At 49.6% G+C, this 22,154-nt stretch overlaps 1 long non-coding RNA gene across 1 annotated transcript in view; it reads right to left on the reverse strand.

Annotated features, from left to right (window-relative positions):
• Window positions 1-222: 222 nt before the first annotated feature.
• LOC143274485 (uncharacterized) overlaps window positions 223-22,154 on the reverse strand; it is a 105,093-nt gene continuing 83,161 nt past the window's right edge. Inside the window, exon 3 of the long non-coding RNA XR_013053108.1 lies at window positions 223-387. This is a non-coding gene — a long non-coding RNA (uncharacterized LOC143274485). The remainder of the gene's footprint in view (window positions 388-22,154) is intronic.

Below are 22,154 nucleotides of genomic sequence, written 5' to 3' on the forward strand. Positions count from 1 at the left end.
ATATTCTGAGGACCCTAAAGGGTGATAAGAAGTCTGGTCAGGAGACGACCCTTAAACTATGCTCCTGCAGAGGACTTCTCCCAGACTCTCTGCAATGAGAATGGGAAGGCAGAGTTGCTATGCCCAGGGTGGGGAAGGAAGCCCTGCTTCGTACCTTTGCCCATCTTCTAACCACTCTCCCCCTCACCGCTTACCGCCCTCATCCCTACTCACCACTTTCTCTGTGAGTGTTCCTCCAGGATCTCAAAGGCAAATGTCCTTACCAAGCAAGACCAGAAAGGCTCACTCCCATCATTAGTTCGTTCATTCAGCAAACACGTTCTTGGGGCTCTGACTTCAGGCATTGCCCCGGGCACCGGGATTGCCACTGTCACCAGAGTGCGGCATCTACATAAAATGAAATACTATCTGGCCATAAAAAGGAATGAAATTTTGATATATACTACAACATGGAATTTGAAATCTAGGTAAAATAAGCCAGAAAGACCGATATTGTGTGCTTTGGTTTCTATAAGGCACCTGGAGTGTCCGAATCAGAGCCAGGCCGTAGAACAGGGCTACCGGGGGCCTGGGGAGGACGGGGTGGGAAGTTATTGTTTAATGAGTGGGAGTTTATCTGGGAGAGAATGAAAAAGTATGGAACATGGATAGTGGTGACTGCCACACCATTGGGGATGTTTGTTGTTTGGGTTGGTTTTATGAACAGAGTCTTTCTCTGTAGCCAGACTGGTCTAGAACTTCCTTCGTAGCCCAGGCTGGCCATGAACTCCTGGCAATCCTCTTACCTCCTCCCAAGTGGATGTGAACTATTATGCCCTGCTCTTTATCTTTAAATGACTTATTTTCTTCTCCTTCCTCTCCCTCCTCTTCCTCTTCTTCTTCTGCAGTACCGGGATTTGAACTCACAACCTTACGCATAGTAGGCAAGCACTTAGCCAGTGAGCTATATTTCCAACCAGCAAATGTGCTCAATGTCACTGAAGTGTGCCGCTACTGAAACGGTAAGCATGTCTGTCTCACCACAGTGAAAACGAAAGAGCAAACAGCATCACGGAGCATGGGTTCCAATGGAAGGAGAAACAGTAAACATAATAAATGCAATGCATGAAAGCAGCTGTCGGACCAGGTCCGTGAGGCTTGGCCAGGGACCAGCATTCCCCGTAGAAGAACACTATGCGGAGGCTCTGCGGTGGGAGTACAGGACGCTGGGGCTGGGGGTGGTAAAGAGGAGAGGGTGGGGAGAAGCCGGCAGAGATGGCGGCCCATCGGAAAGGCTCTGTGCACCTCACCTAGCGCACGCCTCACAGCACCCAGCATCTATCCGCCAACACTTACCAAGGACCTCCATCTTCTCCCCTAGCTATCCCTTAGGGCTCACGGGGCACCCCTGCTGTGCTACTTACCCTCCGACCTGCACACCCCAGGACCACCCCTCACATCCCCATACCAGCTGCCTCCACACCCCTTCCTCATCATCGGTCACCCTCTTGAAATCCCAGTTCTCTCCAAGCTTCACCACAACAGCCAGACATGCCACCCATGTGATGGCTACTATTGTCAGTTTTACAGAGTCTAGAATCACCATAGAGACGAGCCTCCGGGTGTGTCTGGGAAGGAAGAGACAGACTATGTTAATGGGGTCGGAAGATGTGCTCTCAGTGCGGATGGTACCATTCCCTGGGCTGAGGTCCTGGGTTGAATATAAAGGAGAACGTGAGCTGAGCATCAGCATCCATCTCTCTGCTTCCTGACTCCAGCCAGCTGCCTCAAGCTGGTGCCACCACGCCTTCCCAGCCATGACGGCCTGTGCCCTCCAGCTGCAAACCAAAATGAACCCTTCCTTCCTTAAGTCATCTGCCGCTTCGGATTGGACAGCTCTTCTGTGGCCCACCCACTTTTGGGGTTCTGCAACCCAGAATCACAGCCAGTTATGACTGCTTCCTTCAAAACCTGTCTGTTACATGGGCTGTTGGGAGGACTGGGACCTTGGTCATGGGGGAGGCTGGTGACATGATGCTTGGGGAGAGGCTCCCCAGGGATTCTTACCTTTTCTCCCTTTTTTCCGGGCCTTGCAGGCTCATCAGAGCCGGCAGACTGGCGGTTCTGAGGTGGAAAACAGTCCAGTCTAAAAAGTTAGGCCACGTGGGGAAGGAGGAACTGGAGAAGGAGACGGGCATTTCTTGAGCAGCTATCATATAAAAAGTCACTGTCTTTCACCCTCGCTGCACTCTCGGGCCTGTGAGGCCATTCCTACCCTGTGTACTCTGTGTCTCAGCTCCCACAGGTGAAGGTATTTCCCACCTGACTTTCTTGCTGTTGGGACTCTTTGGAGGAAGGCTCCAGCCTGTTTGCCTCTGGTGCCCTTTGGAGGGGCTGGCAGCTTTGTTTTCCAGGCAACGAAAATGAGAGGAAAGTACCTTGCCCAGGGCCACGCTGCAGAGAGGGTGACTGTTGGACTGGTCTGTGGAGCACCAGGGTCACAGGGGCACTTCCAGTCTCTCCTTGGTCTAGCAGCATGAGCAACAATGTCACCACTGTCCTTAGGTATTGCTATGTACCCTACCCCCAGCCAAGACGGTCACACCCATGATTCCATTTCATCTTCCTGGCTTGCTGGGAGCTGGTTCTATTACCAGCCCTACTTTATAGGTGAGAATACTGAGACCCAGGAAGGCACAGTGCCCAGCCACAGTCACACCACTGCCAAGAGGTCAGGTCAAGATTAGAATCCGTTCTTCCCACTTGCCAAGCTTATGTCTGTCTACCGCCCGACTCTGCGGACTTTAAGACTGGCACGAGCCACCCACCGCTCCCCAGCACCAGTTCTCACAGTCTGGGATTTGAGACTCATCGATTGATTATTGATGGATGAATCTGCGGTCTGGCTCTGGCATCACTCAGTCAGGCCCCGGGCAAGGGCAGGGATAGGAATGAGGTGGGGGTTTTCCAACCCCAGAAAAGGCCCTCAGGCTGTGCCTGTCCCCAGATTCTGGCTTCTGGCGTCCACCACTGTCAACTTCACCGCCCCTGGATTTAAAGTCACAGTGACAATTAATCACCTGATGACATGGAGGGCAGGCTGCAGAGGAGTTAATTAATTAGGGAAATTTCTCCCAGTCCTTTGAAGGTGAAATGTGTGGGGAGGGGATAGGACCAGGGACAGTTATTAGTCAAGCTGAACAGGCTGACTCTGAGAGAAGACTCAAGAAGTATGCAGGGCAGTTTAGGAAGGATGGAGACCTCACCAGGGTATATCTCAGAGCACGCCCAAGGCCGCTTTCCTGAGCCCTGTCCCTGGCCTCCCTACTTCACTGTGGCTGGGCCTCACCTAGACAGAGGCCTCTGTGAGTCCAATGGAATCAGAAGGGCAAAGCTGGCATCTGCAGCCCCTCCCCAAATAAAGGCGGTCAGTCACAGCAGATGCTTTCCAGCTCCGTGGCAATGGTGTCTTGTCTGCCCAGCTCCAACTCTTCAGGCATGCCGATGAGAAGGAACTCTGTCGGAGTCGCGCAGGCTTAGGGGAGGAAAATGATGGTGGAGAAGTGGGTACCTCTGGCTTCTTCAATCCCCCGTCCTCTGCCGCTGTGGCCCTGGGTGGAGGTTGGGGAAGGGATAATTTTGGGCTTCCTGGGACTCTGAGTGATCTGCCAGACAAAGCAGCAATCACAGAGGCCATGGAGGAGCTGTCCATTCTCAGCCGTATATGGAACAGGCTGGCAACTTGGTCATGAGAGTGTGGGAACCAGGAAACCCCTCCCGCTGGACCCCATCTGGAAGGTTCCCATCCATCCAAATGCATCCAACCTGCAGCCCACAGTGTGCGTGTGGGTAGCTACAAGTACAGCCCAACACAAAATCATGAACTTGCTTTTTTTTTTTTTTTTTTTAACTCAATTGCATGGTTCTTAAGTATGGATTTATAGATGACAACATTGCTTCACAGTATCAAAAGGTTGGACTCCCCTCATTGTTTCCTGCAGCATCCACACATGGGAGAAAAATCTCATGGAAGCACAAAGGGCCAGGGATCAGGAAGGTTCAAGGAGGTGGTGTCCTCCTGAAGAGAGAAAGCTGTCATTTCAATGGGCTTATTGTATAGCCTGAGCAAAGGAACAGAGCTGGCACCTGGCTCAGAACACCTGGAGAAGGGTGAAATGCTGAGCAGGCAACAGCAGTGTGGAGTGAATGGTGAAGGACCTGGGGAGGGCTAGATGAGACCAGAGAACAGAGGTATGGTGGTAGCAGAAGGTCTTAAAGGGGGCGGGGGACTGGACCTTGCTCTCGCTGTGGGCTGTCCTCTGAGATTTGTATCCTGGACTGTCACGACTGGAGACCTTTGGGCTTTTGGAAAGGCACCATTGGCAGCTGGGGATCATTTGCTGGGAGTAGATGGGAAACTAGTGAGGAGGCATTTTTTTATGGTATGAGAGAGATGAAAGTGCCGTCCAAACACGGAGCAAAGGGCAAGGGGATGCTGGACACTCTGGACATGGCACTGGACACACCCCACTCATCTGCTCTTTTCCATCTCCTGAATTCCTGGGTGACTTGGGGCTGATAAAGCCCAGGTGAGCAGATCCGGAATCCCGCCACGAGCCGCCATGTACCCCTCCCCCCACCCCACGCTTTGAAATCTCCTCCCCTAAGGAAGGTCAGCAGTCTGGGTACACTGCTGTGCTCAACCCAGGGAACCTTAGGGGAAAACTGTGAGAAGCAGTGCACAGCCTGCACACACACACACACACACACACACACACACACACACACACACACACACACACGCTCGCGCTTCCCCGTCCCCGCCCCCATCAGTCATTTGTACTACGGGAAGAGAACCTAATCCCAAATCTGAAAAACTATGTGATAGAGGCTTTACAGTATTAGAAGGCAAACAGTGGCAGGTGTAATTAGGAGAAAAATTTGTCCTGCTCTCGACTTGGGGGAGAGAAGGGAAGATCTGGCATTGCAATCTCCCCGTGTTTACCCAGCGTGCGCACGCACGCCGGGGAGCGGGCGCTGGCCACCGGCAGATTAATATTTGATGCAAGGAAGAGAAACGCATGCTGTTCATGTTTATTTAGGATATTGTGAAATACAGTGAAATTTGCAATTTTATTGGATTTGGGGGGGGGGGACGGTGTTTTGGAGAAGTCTTAAGCCGCATGGTAGGACACGCGCATCTCTCTGGAGCATAACCGCACCAGCTTTGGCGTGGAGTCCCCGCCACCCCCCTTCCTAAATCCAAACTTCTAGTTCTTATTCCCCTCCTGAAATGAGAGAGGATTGGCCCCAGGGGTATCGGGGGGAATAAGACAGAAATCTCAGCTGGGCCTCTTAATTTGGAGTTTAGTGGCATGTGGCTGGCACAGAGAGCGGCCATCTCTGGGGGTTCTTGTCAATTATGCCAGGGCTGGAAGCCAAAGTTGAGCAGCTTGAGGCACCAGTGACCCTGGCTGGGCTTTCGGGGTAAGGCGGAGTGGGAGAGTGGGGAGAGAGGAGAGGAATGTGGAATAAAGCAGTTTTCTTCGTAGCTAAGAAACCGATTGGTGGAAAGAGCCTTAGAAGGCACAGGTTACCAGCCAGGACCAGCTTCTCCCATCTCCTCTCCCCCCGGAGCCAGCCAGTCTGCACTTCCATAGCGGGCAGACTCTTCACCCTGCTCCAAAGTCGGACACTGACTGGTGGAAAACTCCTTACATTTTCCAGGCTGCATAGACTGGATGGAGGGGGGACAAGGATCAGGTCAAACCGTAGGCTCACAAGTATGCTCAAAGAGAGATAGGAAGATAAAGGATAGGCCCGTAATCCCAGCACAAGGGAGGCTGAGGTAGGAGGGTCGCTTCAAGTTCCAGGCCAGCCTAGTCTGTAAAATGAGACCCTGTCTCAGAAAAAAAAAAAAAAAAAGAGCCTACAAAATGGCTTAGTGGATAAGGTGCCTGCTGACAAGCCTGAGGACCTGAGTTCAATACCTGGGCCCTACATATTCAAGGAGCGCCGTGACTCCCAGAAGCTGTCCCCTGACTTCCACACTTGCACTGTGGAACAGATGCTTGAAAATAAATAAACACACCACATAGACATTTTTAAAATAAACAAGCCCAGTAGTTTATAGATAAAAGATGTAAGGTAGATACTTCCACGCACACTGTATTTGAGGGACTGCATAAACATTGGTTACTGTGGTGTGTCTAGATCTAAGAACTTGGTGCCTACAAACCTGAGGGGTCCAGGGATCGAGAGTTGATTTCCATTGATCATAACTTGTGCAATTTGAGTTTTTTCTCATGTCCGTGTACTGTTCTTCCAGTGACGATGGTTCTAAGGGTTGAACCCAGAGCCTTAAACAAGCCTGAGAAATACTCTAGCGTCAAGCTGCATCGCCAGCCCAGCCCTCTTTTTGCACTTTATTTTGAGACAGGGTCTCACTAGGTTGTACCAGCTGACCTTGAGCTCATTTCATAGCCCAGGCTTTGATCTTTTGATCCTCCGGGTCAGCTTCCTAAATAACGGAACTACCTGTGTGCACCACCATGCCGGCCACCACACCTGGCTTCACTTGCTTTGGTTATTTTCTTTTTAAGATTGGGTCTTGTTACATAGCCCAGCTGGGTTTTAAACTCTGGTTCCTCCTGTTTCCATCTCCTGAGAGCTGGAGTTACAAGAATGTGCCACCGTAACCAGACTGTTTCCTTTTTAAAAAGAAAATGCTTAGCCGGGCGGTGGTGGCGCACGCCTTTAATCCCAGCACTTGGGAGGCAGAGGCAGGCGGATCTCTGTGAGTTCGAGGCCAGCCTGGGCTACCAAGTGAGTTCCAGGAAAGGCGCAAAGCTACATAGAGAAACCCTGTCTCGAAAAAACCAAAAAAAAAAAAAAAAAAGAAAATGCTTTCTAGCCCAAGAACAGGTAAAGATAAACAGGAAGAAGCTGGGTGGTGGTGGCACACACCTTTAATCCCGGCACTCGGGAGGCAGAACCAGGTGGATCTCTGTGAATTCAGGCCAGCCTGGTCTACAGGTCGAGATCCAGGACAGGCACCAAAACTACGCAGAGAAACCCTATCTCAAAAAAACAAAAAAAAAAAAGGTAAAGAGGAAGAGGTTTGGCATGAAAAAACAATAGGATGAGAATTATGGCGGGGCTGGTGGGGAAAGACACAAAGGGCCAGAAACAGGTGAGCAGAATTCACACCCTCTGCCTCCTCACATGTGCACCCTCCTGTGCACAGAGGAATCCTGTGGATCTATAAACTGAGCCAAGCTCTCCTTAGAGCTCCCACCCACTTCCTTACTGCCTAATTCTACTCAAGGAAGAGCTTGAAGCAGAAACCATACAGGAACCCTCCTTGCTAGCTCACTCTAGACCATGCTTAGCTTTCTTACGCAGCCCAGGACCACCTGCCTAGGGGATGGTGCCTCCCACAGTGGGCTGAACCCTCCTACATCAATTAACAATCAAGACACACACACCCACCCAGACATGCCTACAGGTCAACCTGATCTGGGCAGGCCCTCCACTGAGACTCCCTTTTCAGATGATTCCAAGCTGTGTCAAGTCAACAAATAAAGCTGACTAGGACAGGTTCGTGTCTGTATATGTATGTGTGAGCACTGGAGAACATTTATACTCACAACACCCTCTGAGGCATGGGTACCTGACACATGCTCCCAACCCTTCCCCCAGCCTTCGGCACACTGACTCACCTACTATATTTGCTCATAAATCTGTCTACTTCCCTCAACTGTGAGTAGAGATTTTTGTCCTTTTTTTTTTTTTAAACTTCAACATTGCCAAGCATAACCCATGGCATACAATAGGTGCTCAGTCAATGTTCGCTGGACTGAACCGACTTCCGTTTCCTGATGTGTCTTGACAAATAGGGGAGGTAAGGAATCTCAGTGTTCATAGAGGGTCCATGCATACGTGTCTGGGGTGAGTCTCTTTATTTATGTGTCTGTGCATGTCGACGCGCCCTGGCATAAACTAATTCCAGCCACAGGAAAGGAATGTGTGTGTGTGCGAGTATGTGCATGAGTGTGTGTATGTGTGTGTGTGTGTGTGTATGTGTGTATGCACGCACGCGCACAACAGCTCCAGCCACCCTCCCATGCATGCTCACAGCCCAGCGACTCCCAGCTTCAGCTCAGTCAGGTTTCTTCCCTGGAAACCTGGAGCCGCTAAAATTAGTATGAAAATGGTCATGTTCGGTTAAAAGGAAGGGGGGTGGGCAGAGATGAGGGTGCCCATGAGTGCTATTTTATTTCTCAGTGAGAGGATAAAGTGATTTTTCCTACATAATTTTTGATGTAGAGGCTAAATTAGGCCGGAGAAGAGGGACAGAGCAACTTTCGCCCTTATTAGTATTCTGGCCGCGTGGGCCCAGCCACGGCAGTTATGTATTTTTGCAAGTATGCATATAATTTATTGTGGAGAACACAATTTACATGGTAGTCGATGCCTGTTTTATAGCCTCACAAATAGATGTATGAACTCAAGCATATAATGGCCCAACCAGCAGGCGCAAATACGTTCTAAATCTTCTAAATGTGCTTCACAAAAATGTAACTGAGGAATATAAAACAGATCAATTCTTGCATGTTATATATTGGTTTTTGATTTACAAATCTAATCTGGGACATTTCTTCAGAAATGAGGGGACTTCCCCGCCCCCCTTCCTTCCCCTCCTCTTTCTCCACCAACTTCTCTGGCACAGACCTTGTCTGTTGGTCAGGTCTGTAGGTCTACCACCTCCAGGACATGCACAGGTGACCGTGTGGGTGGGGCACACACCCTGCCCAGCTGCCCATGTGGACACATGTCTGCATGCTCAGGGGCTCCAGACCTTGGGTGCAAGGGACAGAGCGGATATCCTTCCTTGGGGTGATCTTTCTCATTGGAGGCTGAACATTTGTAGGGAGGCACTATTGTGGGGACCCAGGAGGGGCACGGTCATCGCTCAGATTCAGCTCCTTTGGGATTCCACCCAAAGGGCCTAGGACTCAAGACTGGCTTCCTGTCCAACTATAAATGGAAAAGAAATAGACATTTGTTGAGTTGCCTTTTTAATTCTGCACCTGAGATATTTTTATCGGTTTATCTCCATGTATGTTGATTCTTATTATAAAATACCCGCCTTGTCATTAAGCAAATAACGGACACATAAACTGTGGTGAACAAATAGAATACAATACAGCAAAGCAAATGAGCCAATTTTTGCTCCGTGAAGCAACATGGATGAATCTCACACAACAAGGTGACATGGGGATGGGACGCAGGGCAGGAGGAAAGTGTCTTCCCAACACACATAAGCTCCTGGGTTTGGTACACAGCACTTTTTCTTTTTCAATGAGGGCTGACAAGATGGTTCAGTGGGTAAAGACACCTGCCTGCCATCAAGGCTGACAATCTGAGTTCAAACCAGGATGGAAGGAGAGAACCAACCTCTGCAAGCTGTTCTTTACACAGGCACTGGGCTATGCACACACATGAGCACACGTGTGCACACACAATAAATAAATGAATTAAATAAATATAATAAAAAAGAGATGCTAATGGGACTGGAGACATGGATCAGCAGTTAAGAGCACTTGTTGCTCTTGCAAAGGACCTGGATTGATTCCCAGCACCCACATGGCAGCTCATACAACTGTCTGTTACTCCAATTCAGGGGATCCAACATCCTCTACTGACCTCCATGGGCATGAAGCATACCTGTAGTACACATGCATACAGAGAGGCAAAACATTCATACACATAAAATATAATAAATATTTAAAAATGAGATGTTATTTTTAAAAATGAAATGAGAAAAGGAAGAAAGACATGTAAGAAGGCAGACCCTACGGAGGGCTTGCCATTTGGTGCCTGCTAAGACAAAGTCTGAGAGAAGTAAGTGCCATCAAAACACAGTGTGTATACATATGAAGATGTGATGATGAAATGCATTATTATTATATATAATCAATACAGAGCCCGAAAGCACGGTGGCTCATTTGCTATTCAGAGGTGTTCCTTGCTAGTCTAGAGAAATGCTGCCATTCGACTTTCAGAGAAGCAGCATTGTCTTTTGCCGATTTTTGTATAGTTTTTCTTTTTTCTTCCTCACAGTCTTGGGGCTAGACCTCAGGGTCTTGTGCACACTGGGCAGCTGTTCTGCCATGGAGCTGTGTCCCCAGCCCTTCCTTATTTATTTTCTGTTTCATTCGCCTCCTTCATTTGTTTATTTTTGTGTTTTGTTTTGTTGTTTTTTTTTTTTTCTTGCTTTGGGCTTAGTTCACTCTTTCTCTTGTAGGATGAAAGGTTAGGACTGACTTGACATCTGGTTTGATGTGGACACTTGTAGCTATAAGTGTCCCTCTGAGGGCTGCTTTGGCTGCGCCCACAGGCCCCACAGGCTCTGTTTCACTCTCATACATCATGTACATTTTATCATGCCTCTTGCAATTGGTTGTTTGGCCTCCTGGTTTTGTGTTGTTTACTTTCCACATATTTATAACTTTTCCAAATTTCTTTCTGCTTTTGATTTCTGATTTCATTTTACACTGTCATCAGAGACTTTGACTTACATGATTTCAATGTTTTTAAATTCATTAGCATCTAATTTGCAGCCTAAGACACAATCTGTCCTGGAGAAAGATCCATTTACACTTGGGAAGGTGTGTTCTGTTGTTGTTTGGGAGAATCAATTATTAGACTACTAGTATTTTCTAAGCAAATCTTCCTTCCATTCTCATTCTTTCTTTCTGTCTGTCTGTCTGTCTGTCTGTCTCTCTCTCCTTTAGTTAGCCCCCAACTCCTAATATTGCTTAGAATGACCATGAGTTTTAATTTTTTTAATTATTTATGTGTGTTTGGAGGGCTATATGCACGTGGAATGGCAGGTGCCTACTTGTGTGCCTAGGGCAAAAGAAGACGTCAAGTGTCCTCTTCTACCACCCTCTACTTATTCCTCTGAAGCAGGGTCTCTCTCTGAATCTGGAGCTCAAATTCTCACCCAGGCTGGAAGTCTGCAAGCCCCAGAAATCCTCCTGTCTCTGCCCCATTCAGAGCCAGGGTTATAGGCATTTGCAGGGATGCCCAGCTTGTTGCATGGGTGCCGGGATCTGAGCGCCACCCTCAGGATTGTGGAACAAGCACTCTTAACCACCAAGCCATCTCTAGCACCTGACCTTGAACTTCTGATCTCCCTGCTCCTACTCCGTGAGTGCTGAAATTACAAGCATGTACCACCACGCAGGAGGTGGAACTCAGGGCCTCCTGCATGCCAGGCAAGCCCTCTGCTAACTGATCTACCTCTGCACCTCTTACATCACCATTAGAAGGGGCTGTGTTAGATCTAGCCAGCCCCACGTGTTGCTCACATCCTTTTTTTCTTTTTTCTTTTCTTTTTTTTTTTTCTGTGATGATCCTCAGCCTTGGTTTTTGGCCTTCACATTAATGGAGTTCTGTATCTCAACTGATGGGCATTTATAATTTACAAGTCACAGCCCCAATTTCAGGGCCTCCAATGCAGGGCATGGGTGGGCAGCTGGGCCATCCTGATCTGTTCTCCAATGGAGGATAGCATGGTACCCTCACCCCTCACCAGGGTCTCAAACTCAGTGTAATGTCCTATCAGCTTCAAGTACACACACACACACACACACACACACACACACACACACACACACACACACACACACACACCCTTCCCCGGGGATCTTGCCCTGGGGGTGACCTGAGCCCATAGCATCACTTCTAACCCTCTGGTCTTAAGCGAATGTGTATTATTGACAAGGACCAATGCTTCAGACCCAAGCGAATTGCCAAATCTCCCTCTGGTCCACGTTGAAATGTTGACAGAGTACAGAAAGCATCAACTCCGGCTTCCTCCGGCTGGATGCTTACAGCCCAAAGCTGCCTGCCTAGGAGACCTTCCGCAGAGGCTCCTCCTCCTCCTCCATGTGCTGCATGCAATAAACGCTCCGAGGGTCCCATCAGAGCAAGCAGGGCCCACTTGGTACCAACTTTCCTGTCTGTTGTCTATGCGCTTGTCCATTCTTCATGCCCTTACCACCCCAGTCAGGTTTACAGAACCAAGCTGTATTGGATGCGGCATTTCCATTTGTCCTGTGGGTTGGTGATGAGCAGAGACAGGAAAGGTCATTCTGATATTTATGCTCCCATCCCAGCTTCACTAACTCTGACTGAGCTGTGTGACTTCAGGCAATTGCCTTTCCCTCTCTGAACTTCAGTTTCTTCACACACAAAAGAGAAAACCCTCACAGTTACTGTCAGCACTTTGAGTCCCTATCTCAGACCCAATACCGCACTGCTAGAACGCCATTCGACCCTCCCAACAGCCTTGGAAGAAGTGAGCACCTGTGACAAAGAAGGAAACTGAGACCAGTTAATTGGAAAAAAAAAAAAAAAAAAAAAAAACTTACCCCAGACGGCAGGCATTCAACAACCATCACTCTCACAGCCCTGAACCTCCTAGGCCAGAAAACAACCTCGGACGTGTGGCGCTCCATTCTCCCTGCGTGTGCTTCTCTGCGTTCACATAATTAATGAAGGGGCAGGAAGAGGGGAGGATGGACTGAGCCCCAGATGATGGCGGTCACTGAGGTTCCATCAGTTTGCTGGGGGAGGGGGTGGCAGGTTCGTGCCAAGGTATCTTTAGATGAAATTGCCTGATAACCTGAGGATCGCTTGCATGGGCCTCATCAAAAGGGGCGGGGGTGGAGGCAGAAGAAACAATACGGACAAAATGGGAAAGGGTTGCTCCTGGGCTGGGTGGTGGGGTCTCTGGCTTTTGTTCAGGCCTCTCTCTAGTAGTTAAGGTTTAAAAAGTTTCGAAATAAAATATAAACTCAAACCTCCAGTATCCTGACTCCTGGGTGTTTCTGTCCCTCGGTGTCTCCAGGACAACAAGGGTTCAGGCCTCTAGGTGAAGATGGCTGTATTGTCTGGACCGGGGTAAGGCTGCGTGGCCGCGTGCGTTTCTTTCTTGGCCTAGGTGCCTTCCGGCAAAGAGACTTACTGTCCCCTCTAGTGTCTAGAAATGGAGACACCATTTTCTTTGACTTTGCAGAGCCTTTCTGAAAGGACGAGGAAGAAAGGGAGGGCTTTGCTTTAAATAATAGACAGACAGACAGACAGACAGAGGGGAGCATGGTGGGGGGGGTTGTGCTCAGTTCCCTTCCCACATTAAGAAATATGCCCCAGCTGGAGGTCTCTACCTGCCAGGAAGAGCAGGCTCATGCTGGACTTCTAGGCCTATAGTCACAGCCGGCATCCCCATGGCAACAAGCTAGTTAGAGGGTCCTCAGCACAGCCCCCTGGGGCCACTTATCTGCACCTCCCAGGAGGGCAGCGTTAATGGCCCTGTCCTCCTCCCTGTTGTCCACACCCCCCACCAGACATTCTCCAGAACACGGGGGACAAAGGCCCACCCCGGGCCAAAACACATCTCTCACATACACACGTCTTTTATAAACTCCTCTCACACATACCTCCCTCCCCACTTCCTCCCCCCACCCCCTACACGTGTACACACACACAAACACACACACACACACACACACACACACACACACACACACACACACACACACACACACACAATGTCTCCCATTGAAAGCCAGCACTGTAGCTGAGCTCTGGATATGTCGGTTTGGGAGTGGGGTAATATAGTACTGGTCTCTTGTCCCTGGGTGACTATAGGAGTCAAATGAATGAACAAGGCATTTAGTACAGTGTTTGGCACATCTCGATATTGCTGTAGCTGTCAGGGGAGGAGGAATAGCCACTGCTGTTGGCCACCACCACCAGTATCAAGTGTTTACTGTGTGCCCAGCTCTTAAAAAAAATAAGGTTATTTATTTTTATATTTGGATGTTTTGCCTACATGTATGTCTGTGTACCACATAAGTGCACGCATGGTGCCTATGGAGATCAGAAGAGAGCATCAGATCCCCTGGAACTGGAGTAGCAGATGGTTGTGAACTGCCATGTGGGTGCTGGGAACTGAACCCAGGTCCCCTGCAGCAGGAGCCAGTGCTCTTAACTGCAGAGCCCTCTCTCAGGCCCAGTGCCCAGCTCTTTTAAGGCATGGGCTTGGTTATGGGGGGCGGGGGGCGGAGATTGGAGCTTTCTGATTCACTAGCTGTTGACGGCTCAGCCAGTAAAGGTGCCTGCTGCCAAGCCAGGACCTGAGTTTGAGCCCCAGAATCCACACCGTGGAGAGAACCCACTCTTACAAGTTATCCTTGAACCCCGACACATGCAGTCACACACACACACACACACACACACACACACACACACACACACACACACAATCTCTCTCTCTCTATCTCTCTCTCTCTCTCTCTATATATATATATATATATATATATATATATATATATATATATATATATATATAAAGTATTTTTTTAATTCACAGTAATTCCAGGATGTTATGAACAATCTCTCCCTCTGCAAAGCCTGCACCGTGCCCTGCCCCTCTCCACAGCCTCCATTGGCTCCACCTGCACAGTAGACTGCTGTAGAGAGCCAGGGCAGAATTTGGGACACCCTCAGCCTCGACGTGATGCCTCTGATTTTCACCATCACAATCGCCTGCTTCCCAAGCACCCTCAGGCAGCCTGCGGTACATCCTTCCTCTGGATCTCAGGCCCATGCTTTGCCTCCCCTGCCCCCATGCTAGGACTGTGATGTGGAAAAGACCTGCCCTCCAAGCAGACATCTCACTGGGCAAGACAGAAGAGTGAGTATTCCCACACATGAAGACAGATACACCGAGGGCAGAGAAGGCAGACCATTCATGGTCCCCGCTTTGGGGTATACGTTGGCATCTCCTGGCATCTCCAAGCCAGGGGGAAGGGCAGGATGATAGGATGTGAGTGAAGGGGCTGAGAGAAGGGGGAGGGGCAGAGCTCTGCAGAGCCAAGGACCTCCTGCAAGCATGCCCAGCGCACTAATACCAAGGCGCACCCCCTAGTGTCCCCCACCCATATAATTGAGGAAATAGCATCTTGATGAGGTGGAAAATGACCCCAGTGTCCCATAGGGGCCCCACTCGTGGTCCAGGTCTCTTTGAGAAGGCAGAGCCCAGGATGCTATTTGGAAGGATCTGGTGCTTCCCCAGCCCCAGACTGTGGGAGCCAGAAAGGTCTGAGGGTGTTGTTTTGCATTATGACAGTGTTTCAAGTAGCCCAGGCTGTCCTCAAACTCATTGTGTAGCTGAGGATAATCTTGAACTTTAGGCTCTCTGCACAGGCATATGGAACATGTATAGTGATTCTCAGCCCCCAAGGACTTAAAAACACATCCCTGCTGGAGTTGCAGCCCAGATAATCTGATGTAGTGAGGCTGAGGTGCAGCTAATGTGGAGATGCCAGGGGATCCCAATGTGCCTAGTCTGTGAGGTTCTGGAGACCCAACACCGTGTTTTGTGTATACTAGACAAACCCTCTAACTGAGCACTTGGGAGGAGGCCGAGGCAGGCAGATCTCTGTAAGTCTGAGGTTAGCCTGCTGGACATAGAGTAGTGGTTCTCACCCTGTGTGTTGAGACCTCTTTGGGGGTCACATATCAGATATTTACATTACAATTCATAACAGTAGCAATATTATGATTGTGAAACAGCAATAAAATAATTTTATGGTTGGAGGGACTGTATTAGAGGGTCGTAGCATTAGGAAGGTTGAGAACCACTGACAGAGAAAGTTCCCCCTAAAGCTCCATAATGAGACTTTGTTTAAAACTATTAATTAATTAATTAATTAAAGAAAACCCACAACTGAGGAATAATAGCTAGGTTAGGTAGGCTAGCTAGCATCTAGGTGGCGGTGTGCCAGTGAGACCTCCCTGGACGGAGATGCAGGACTGGATGGTGTCTTGTTCTGTGAGGTTTCCAAAACTCTTGCAGTGGGACCAAGACATGGGGAAAGCGCTGGATGGTGGCACTGGATGGTGGCGCTGTGGTTGGACGGAAGTATCAACCAGAAAGCCTCAAGGTTAAAGGTCAGCTGCCAGACTTTTGAGAAAGGTAATTGGACTAGCCTCTGACGGCTTCATGATTTGATGGGATGAGGAAGCCTGTGATTGTGCCCAGTGAGGGGGCAGGGCGCCCTAGGAATGTGTATCTTGTCCTCGGGCTCCTCTGCTCACTCTCTGCACAGGTCCACCACGAACCTGTGCTCCCAGCTGTATTCAGCCTCACTGCACATGGGCCCAGAAGCAAGGGACCATGTGACCATGGACTGAAGCCCCTAGAACTGGAAGCTAAAATAGGCATCTCAAGAGCCTGGCTACATTCGCAAAGGCTGTTCTCCTACAAGGTCCCATTCACAGGCACTGTGTTTCGGACATACCTTTTAATAGCAACCGTTCAACTCATTACAAGAACTTCTTGGGTCAGCCCTGGGTGTGCCCCTCCCTGGGACAGACTGCTTTTGGCATCGCCAGACTGAAGTGTGCCTTCCTCAGCCCTCTCCCCCTCTGCAGGTGAGCATGCTCAGAGTCTACACTGGCTGCTGGCCAGCAGGGGCCAAGGCAGAAGTGTATGCGAATGCTGGGTCCTGCAGGGATCTGAGCAGCCCTGTGGGCTTCCCCAGGCAGCAGTCACTGTGCTGGAGCTGAGTTTCTGTTTCAGAAGCCCTTGGTGTCCCCAAGGGGGCCATGCCTACATCCCTGGAGGCCTGGGGCCTGCCTGGCAGATGTTGATATGATGCTGAGATGGTGCAGATTTAGTGGGAGGAATTGAGGAGAAGGTTCTAGTCCGAGGGCCTGGCTGGCCCCAGGAGACTTCCCGTATACCTAAGGTCTCAGGCTGGGTCCTTGTCAAAGTTGTGCCCTGTCTGACAGCATAGGCTGGGTATTTAACCAGCTCATGTCCAGGAGGGAGCTCAGCACCCTGTAGGTACCCTGCACCTTACCAACTAAACACAGAAAGGAACACTAGGGAAGCCTAAGGGAGGGCTCCAGGCAACGGGGGTGAGGACCACTCTCTAATAATATCATGCCACCATCAGTGATGGATCATAAGTACCACCATCACACACTCACATACATAAACACACAGGTACACACATGAACACATACACACACACATATACATATATGTACACATGCATACACCCCTCAAGGATTTGAGACAGCTGGAAAAACACACAGCATGGCAAAATAAAAGTTTCATAAGCAGAAGTAAAATAGAGACAAAGGAAAACGTAGGTAGAGATACCAACACTGGCATCATGCATTGAATACCTACTGTGTCCAGGACACAGACTAATAAAGGCAGGAAGCCTGGTGAGAGGTTGATCCCTTTAGGATCCCAGAGTTCCTGATTTGGAAAAGATCCTACAGGTGTCTGAACTCAGTCTTCTACACAAAGCAGGGTGCTCTCTGTTTCATTCATTCACCCATTCATTTGTTCATCTATTTAGCAGATCCTTGTTGGGTATCTACCATGTGTAGCTGGAAAGCACTGATGAGAGCCAACATTTGCCCTTTGAGGCCACTTCCAGCTACTGAGCCTGTCAGGCAGCGAGACACAGTTCAGGGGCTGCGGCCTAGGTCCTGTCCAGGTTTTCTGGAACAGGAAAGGCATCCATATTCACTTAGCATTCTTTTTAAAAATACGTTTTTTTTTATTATTATTAAGTACATGCATATGTCTGCATATGAGTGAGGACGACGGAGGAATGTCAAGTCCCCTGGAGCTAGAGTTACAGGCAGTTGTGAGCTGCCAGATGTGGGTGCTGGGAATTGAACTCACTCTGGAAGAACGGTAAGTGCTCTTAACCACTGAGCCATCTCTCAAACCCTCGCTCAGCCTTCTAACAGACTGTTTCCCATACTGTTTCATGAAGGAATCCATGAAGTGTTGTGTGATCGTAGACTAAACACCAGTTTCTCTTTTCCTTCGAAGCCTTACCTGTGAGGTGGGGGTGGCAAAGATTTAAAGGACCTAATGTGTGAAGGTTGGCTTCTTAGTTGTTTGTTTTGTTTTTCAAGACAGCGTTTCTCTGTGTAGCCCTGGCTGTCCTGGAACTCACCCCGTAGACCAGAATAGCCTCAAACTCAGAGATCTGCCTCCCTTTGTGTGCCGGGATTAAAGGCGTGCACCACTGCCTCCTGACTGGTTTCTTAGTTTTGACAAAGATACCAGGACAGCACAAGAAGTAACAAGTGGGGAGATGGGAGTCCTCACTGCATTTGTAACTTTCCTGATTTCTAAGATCATTCTAAGGTAAAACGTTATTTTAAAAAATGAAAGGGCTGGCCTCATAACTTTGCTGTGAGGAACAGCCATGTGAGAGGTATTGCAATTATGATTTAATTTTGATTTAAAACTGGACTGTTTTTCCTGATTTTGTTTCGATTTGAGAGTGTCTTACTATGTAGCCCAGGCTGGTCTTGACTTCACAGTCAAAAATAATTTGAAAGAAAAAAAAAAAAAAAAAACTAAGGACATTGTAAAGGAGGTTTTTATTCCTATGGATTTTCAGGCCAGCCTCTGAGAAGTCCAGTGACTTGCTTGTGGTCATATGGATTGAAATAGCCAGCACCTGGATTTAAACACTGGCCTGAAATGCTCCAAAGGCCACCGTCTTTTCACTACACAAGGCTTGCTCCAGTCTCTCACCCTTCTCCTAACCCTCTCTTTGCGCCCCTCTTACTGATTGATCTTCTAACCTTCCCCCATGTATGCCACATTAGGCTCTTAGTACCTTTGATGACATAGAACTGTCACCAGGAACAGTGCGTAGAGTAAGGAACTAGCCACCATAATGAGAAGTGACCAAATATGCTTTCCCGCGGCACCCATGGTAGATCTCCACCTCTGCCTGAGCACATGGGACCACAGGAAGTCATTTCTATCCTGGACTCCAGCAGCCAACAGGTGCATCCAGAGGAGCCATCCTGTGCTGAGGCCAAAGACCCTTGGTGCCTCCCATAGCTCAGCCAGGAATGCTTTGCTCGGGCCTCAGTCCAAAGCCAAGTGGATGTCTCTTTCCCACACTGTCCTGACTTGTCCCACATCATCTGGCTCTTGTCTACTCACCAGCAGCCTTCTTTAGGAGCTCAGAACTGACCAGGGCTCTGCTGAGGCCCCTTGGGGTTGAGCCCATCTCCCACCAGGAGCTGTGTACCTTGGCCACACACACACACACACACACACACACACACACACACACACACACACACACGGAGCTAGGCAGTTTGGAATAGTCTTGCTTCTTGCTTCCACTTCCAGTGGCATAGAGATGATAAGAAAGCAAGGTCCAAGTTTCTGGAAAGTTCCCATATTGGAAGGCTCAGCCCTCAGTCCTCCAGTCTGTATGTAATATGGCCTTGGGCAATCCTCAAACCTTCCAGGCCTCAGCTTCCTTACCCTGAGGCATAGGGAGAGGGGTGACAGACCTATCCCGATTTGCCTCTCAAGCAGAGCCCCGCCCCCCACACACACTTCCCCATAACATGGCACAGTCAGTCTTGTTACAACTGTGATTTTTTCGGGGGCTGTAACTCTGCTTTATGGACCCTCATGCTCCCCGCTGCCTAACAAGATAAACTGCAGACAACACTCTCACAGCGCTTCTCTGGACCAGAGTCAGTCCTGAGAGGTACACCCTGTGATCCGTATAGAAAAGGAAGCTGCCCGGCAGAGGCACGCCTGGCCCTGCACCAGTCCATCAAAAGTGTCCAGTGGGTTTCTGCTAGCTAGGTGGAAGGGTACACAGGAAAATGAATGAGCAGACTGCTGGCTGGGTGGGTATATGGGAGAATGAATGAGTGCATGGGTGGGCACATAGACCAGTAAACGAATGAGTGGGAGGTGAGTAGGTGGGATGGGTGGGCAGGTAGACAGATGAATGGGTGAGTGGACTGGTGGATGAGTGAACTGATGAGTGGGTAGGTGAATGGACGGAAGGGTGTCAGGTTGGTAGATTGATGACAGACCTGTGGATGGGTGAGCGAGTGAACAGACCAGACGGGTACACAGACAATGGTTCTGGAACTTCCTGTGCTATCAAATCCCAAGAGTAAGCAGAGAGAGAACCTATGGACCACGACAAGCAGGGAGGTATTCTGAAACAGTAAAGGACCCCTAACCCAATGGAGAGATGATAGCGGAAGCAGGGTCCCACCCACATCTCTGGCAGGCTGCCACCTCCTGGGCACTGACATTGCTGCCCCCAAGCCCAACACACAACACCAAGCATCCCACCACGCGCCTGCGAAGGGGTGGTTGGCAGAGGTAGCGGGTGGGTGGTGACCTGATCCTCCATTGTCTCCTGTCACCTTCCTCCTGGCTGCTTGTTCTTTGCAATGTTACACTGGCCCTGCAACACTTGGATGCCCGAGCCAATTTTGTCATGCAAATGAATTCAGTCTATTGTAAATCCTTCAGAAGGGCTGGCAAGTGTCACGAAGCCTTGGGGGTGGAGCTACCTGAGAATGGCTTCTCTGACGTCCCCTTCATGGCCACCACAGCAACATCTCAGACCTTTGCATTGGTCAGACCCTTGGCCAGGACCAGAACAGGCCTCGCTTATGGATCTTCCCTCATGATTGGTTGATCATCTGAGGCCTGGGGGCCCTGCACACAGCCACACAGTTAATTAGCCAGAGCTCAGCCAAGCCTCTCTGCCCCCAGCCAAGCCTCTACCCGTAGGCTGAGCTGTTCTTGCCATAACCTCCATACAGAGACAATTGGCCTCCTGGATGGCCTGAGCTCACCCCTCCATCTACCTTCACCTGCAGAATAAGCCTTGGGACCTCCCCGGGCCAGCCAATCATCCATCCCCTTAGCTCTGACAGGGGTAGGTCTGAAATGCAGACAGGGACCAGACTGGCCTTGAAAACTAAAGGGCCCAGAGAACAGACAGTCCATGCTCTAGGATAGGTAACATTAAGAAAGATTGGCCACCGGGCGGTGGTGGCGCACGCCTTTAATCCCAGCACTCGGGAGGCAGAGCCAGGCGGATCTCTGTGAGTTCGAGGCCAGCCTGGGCTACCAAGTGAGCTCCAGGAAAGGCGCAAAGCTACACAGAGAAACCCTGTCTCGGAAAAAAAAAAGAAAGAAAGAAAGAAAGAAAGAAAGAAAGAAAGAAAGAAAGAAAGAAAGAAAGAAAGAAAGAAAGAAAGATTGGCCAAAGCAAGGCCAGGCTGACAGCTACTACTGGTCAAGAACAGGGTGAGGGCAAATGCCAGGTGTTCTTCCTGGGAGAGCAGCCAGGACCCATGTCATCAGCAACAAAGGTAAGGAGAGAGGTTACGCTGGGATATGGAGAAGATGATGAGTGATGAAGGCCAGCGCTGTCTAGACCTGAGGTGGAGGAACCCGGAAAGAATCCAGCTTGCCAGGTTTTCCGCACTAGCCTCGGGTCATTCTCACAGGAATTCTGGGACTAAAGCCATCCCTACTTTATGGATTAGAAAACTGAGTTAAGGGAAATCATGAGCCTGACTGCCAAGGCCACGCATCTTGCCAGGGCGATTTAATTCTAAATCCATAGGTTGCAGGCTTTCCAGAGTCTCTGCTCTTTCCTCTGCCGCTGCTACCAAATACTGCCATCAGATGTCACCACACAGGAGGGAGAAATGGGGGATGGGGGGCTGAGTTGACAAAGGTAGAGTGATTTTCCTGGAAATGAGTTAGTTGCTCAGAACCTACCACCAACTTCTTCAAGCCCCTCCTAAGATGATCCCAACCAGCCAACCAGCTGAGCGGGATCTCTGTGAGTTCGAGGCCAGCCTGGTCTACAGAGTGAGTTCTGGGACAGCCAGTGCTACAACAAAGAGACAAAGAAACCTTGTCTGGAAAGACAGAGAGAGAGAGAGAGAGAGAGAGAGAGAGAGAGAGAGAGAGAGAGAGAGAGAGAGAGAGACAGAGAGAGACAGAGAGAGAGAGAGAGACAGAGACAGAGAGACAGAGACAGAGAGAGACAGAGACAGAGAGGGAGAGGGAGAGACAGAGACAGAGACACAGAGAGAGAGACAGAGAGAGACAGAGAGAGAGAGAGACAGAGAGAGAGTCCCAACCCAGTGCTAGCCTGCAGCCACCTCCCGACTGTTCCTACGCAACACTCTGCCCCCTGGTCTCCAGGTCTTTATCCTCATGTTCTCTCCTCTTGGAATGCTGTTCCCCACCCTGTCTG

The sequence above is a fragment of the Peromyscus maniculatus genome, chromosome 8, assembly GCF_049852395.1.
Source record: "Peromyscus maniculatus bairdii isolate BWxNUB_F1_BW_parent chromosome 8, HU_Pman_BW_mat_3.1, whole genome shotgun sequence".
NCBI classification, from domain to species: Eukaryota; Metazoa; Chordata; class Mammalia; order Rodentia; family Cricetidae; genus Peromyscus; species Peromyscus maniculatus.